This window comes from Cygnus olor, chromosome 8, assembly GCF_009769625.2.
Source record: "Cygnus olor isolate bCygOlo1 chromosome 8, bCygOlo1.pri.v2, whole genome shotgun sequence".
Lineage (NCBI taxonomy): Eukaryota > Metazoa > Chordata > Aves > Anseriformes > Anatidae > Cygnus > Cygnus olor.
Window position 1 is genome coordinate 8896848 of NC_049176.1, and position 4127 is coordinate 8900974.

Sequence of the window (4127 nt, forward strand, 5' to 3'; positions counted from 1 at the left end):
TGACACTGGCTCTGGAGAGCAGGGCTTCCCCCTCCCTCCCCGTGCTTTCTCATCGCACAGGGCGCCTGCTGGGGGCATGAGTCACGTTGTTTCTGGCGATGGATGAAATTAGCTCCGATGTGAAACTGGAAATAAAAAGCCATTCACCAACAAGACAGCTGCACCGGCGCAGGGCTCAGGGCAATGATCCTCTGTGCCTCTTTCTGCTCTTGCGCTTTTCACGAGCAGCTCCGTTTTAATTAGATGGGATGCAGTTCTAAGTCAACTATAAATGATATTATCAAACTAATAGAGTGTGATCATGGCCCGGCTTTTATTGGTCTGGGAGCCGCCGCTGGCTGCCATGGGAACTGTGTATTTCACAGCGCTCCTCGGCTCTGCTTCGTACAGGCTGATGGAAGGGGAGGGAAGAGGTGAAGAACCCTTCAAATTCCCTTGCCTTGCAGGGGTCTGATGGTGTTTTCTCCCCAGAGAGCCACCCACTGGGACCTCTTCACCCTCCCTTGCTGTGCCAGGACACCTTCAGCACCGCCCTCCATTTGCCTGGCTGCTGCCCTGCTGCAGCTCAGCTGGGCGAGGACTGAGAGCAGCGAGGAAGGGAAGCAGAGAGAAGAGGGAGGACCCTTCTCCCGAGCTGCAAAGCCCACGTCGGAGCTGAATCGAGCAGTGTGCGCCCTGGCTCTGTCCCCAGAACAAGCCCCCTCTGTCCCCTCTGCAGGAAGCCGTGCGTGCCGCACCGCCGAGCCCCGGCACAACGCGCCTCTGTACCGGATGGAAAGGGGAGCCCCGAGGAACCAGGCCTTGTGCAGGATAGCTTCATTATAACTGTAAGGCCGGAGGGTTTCTGCCCTGCTGCCTGCCTCAGCCCTCCAGAAAGATCTGTCCATGCTCTCTGAGCGAGGGCGTCGAGCATCAAACCCCACGCCCCGGCTGAGGTCTCCTTGACACAGCCCCAGCTGCACTGATTTCTTTTTGCACAGGACTATTTTTTTTAATAAGAGCGATGTAGGACATGATCAGAAGCAATCAAAGGCTGGCAGACTAATTAGTGTCAATCAGCATGGTTTACGGGTATCGGCCTTGTCAATCAAACTCGATATTGTGTGTTGGTGAGATCGCTTTCGCTTCCAAAGCTAACACCGTACAGAGAGTTTTTTCTTTCCTGAGACGCTCATTAGAACAGTACAAGTCCTTCAGGAACCCGTTAAAGGACACACTTAAAAGTTCTCAGGCACTGACAATTACAGAGAGGTGCTTTGCTAAATCCTGCTGCAGATTAAACGCCAAGCTTGCTGCCGTACTCCTGGGCGCCCTGCGAGGTGCAGCTCAGCCCTCCTGGGGCTGGCATGCCACCGTGCATGTGTCCTGTGAGGAACCAGTGGGGGTCCTTCCCAAATCCTGAAGCTGTCCTGTGTTGTTGTTTTTTTCCCAGTTTTGCAGTTGTGCTTGGCTTTCCCTAAGCTTTTGCATTAAATTGCCCAAATCCAGCTACAGAGACGCCTCAAAGCGAGTGAAGACTTTGTTGTCTGCTTTTAAAGCAATTACAGCCGAAATTCATTAATTTTGCCATAAGCTCGGTGTTGATTTGTAGGTGTCATAAAAGGGGATGCGAGGTGAAAAGCGCTCATTGCCTGAGCGGTGCTGGGGGAACACCTTCCTCCCCTTTTCTCCTTCCTTTGGCAGAGCCCCAAACCCCGGGCAGCTTTGCCTTGTCCCTTGGGAGATCTTACCGTGGGGCTAGTGGCATTGCATTCCCAAGGGAAAATACCACTTAGGAGACGTAGGGTTGGGTTGCAAGGCTGCCCTCGCCTCGTGGCGGTGGTTGTGCCAGCTCCTTCCCACGCGGAGCTGGAGAGGATGAGTCTCCACCCTGCTGGCTTTTATGGGCCTCCCTGGCTCTGAGAAAGACTGGAATTTGTTTCAGCAACATCATCAAATATTATGGCTCAGCCAGCAGGTCTCTAAGTGGCCACCATTAAATTTATCTTTTCGATTGCTGGGCCCACATTATTAAACTCCGGAGCCGTATAACTTTATCCTTTCTGAACAGCACACAACGCTCTGCCACAGACTGTCGGGCGGAGATGCCTCAAGGACCAGGCACTCCAGGCTTGGATCTGGTTGCAAATGAGCTGGAAACTCATTTGCTTTCCCTCCCCTTGCTGCAATTCATTTGCAGCCCAGGTAGCCCCAGCGGGCAGAGCCGCTGTCGAGAGATTGCAGCTGTTCGAGGGGAGCCGAGCAATTCCTGCAGCTCTGTTATCCTCATGGCACAAAACCATGCACTGACATTATGGTGGAAGATCCCTTACCCCGTTAGTGCTTGAAGAATCACCTTTTATCTAAGCAAATGTTTAATTGCTCCTCGTTGGACACCGGTCATGGGACATTAGGCATCGGTAAAAGAAGACTCTTAAAATATGAGCTGAGTGGTCTTTCTAGCTCCGCGTGGTGGTTAGAGATGCAGAACAGATTTGCTTTGCTGTGTTTTGATTTTTTCATTTGCAGGTCGCTGGGCTACCACATCTGCCCAAAGCCCTGCCACCGAGGATGCTTCTCCTCTGAGGGCTGCTGTCCTCTTCCCAGGGGGAGGTCAGGAGGAAAGTTTTATGAGGATTTATCCTTTATTTAGTGTCTGTGACTCTCCTGGTACAGCTCACTGCCTATTGCCCGTTCCCCCGTGTCCTGGTACATATAGGTAAAGATTTATGCTATTCCAGGTGCCAGACTCACCAGAAAGATTAATGAGAGATAATTTCTTACACAGAGGTTTATTGAGTTCCCCGAGTTCGTTCGCCAGCTGTGAAGTGAAACATCTGAAAACAGTTTCTGAATACTAAGTTCTGCCTGGCACCAGTGCAAGAAGGGAACAGTGCCTTTTTCTGCTTGTGGCTCTGACTCTGCTGGGCAGAGCCAGCTTCATGTGCAGAGCCCTGGGAGCTGAGATGTCTGCTGGGGACAGAGGAGGCATTGCTGTGCTCAGCCCCACAGCACCCTCAGCATCCTCAGCCCCGCAGCATCCTCAGCCCCACAGCTCTGTCCAGCTCCATCCCCACCGCTGCTCCCCCAGGACCAAGACGTGTGTGTATCGGCAGCTCGAGTCTCCTTCGGACAGAAGTCACTGCTGCTTGGGCTGGAGGAAAACGACCGCAATTACTAAATTGCCTTTTCAAAACTTCCTCCCATTAGCAGCTGGGCAGGTGATTGCACAGCGGCCACTGGAGTGTGTATGTGTACCTAGCTGTTGGCCACGAGGCACTAATTACCTTCCTCTCCTGTCTCGAGCGCTTTCCCAACCACAGCAATGGATCATCCTACTAATTTTTATCTCCTTTGGACTTAGTGTACCATGGCTGTAATGAGTTTGCAGCTTTGCAGAGATGCTGGGGACATATTTTCTGGGAGGAGCTGGGGGACATGCAGGCTCTGCGGCCAGGTCTCCCCACAGCCCCAGCCCCCAGGGCTTCTCCTCTGGGTGACGGGGGATGAGGGCATCTGCTTCGCTTAATTTCGTACTTATCCAGTGATGCCCCTTTCTTGGAGCTGCCTTTTCTGCTCTCTGCAGCTTTCTTCCCCTCAGGACCCCTCCCAGCTCTAGCAACAGGACATCTCCACAAGGATCCCCCTGCTTCTTCACATCCCAACAAAGAACTCGCAGGGATGTGTTTGCAAATGCCTCGCGCACACACAAAATGCTGTAACATCGGGGGAGCTCACATGGAAACACGCTACAATGCCAGCTCTTCCCCTTGCCTGCTCTTTGTCTCCAAAGAACTGCAGAAGAGGGCAATCAATATACCTTGCCAGGGTCTCTTTAATGCTTCCTGAGACATTATGGTCGTAATGTTTCTCCAGGCTGCTGTGATCAATACATTTGAGGCGCTGAACATGTCAAAAACACATAAAATCTTTATTAAGGTGAAATTAAATGAGCACGCGTGAATCAGTGACTTAAATGGATATTACCCTTCAAGGATGCCAGGCATGGAAACCAGACCCATGTGAAAAACCCAGGGCGTTCAGAGTTTGGATTAAATTAATGAGAAACTCCAGCTTTTTGGCACAGGGCATGGAGCCGAGGTATGCAGGGGGACAGGGATCCCAGAGCGGAGCTCAGGGCACCTGCC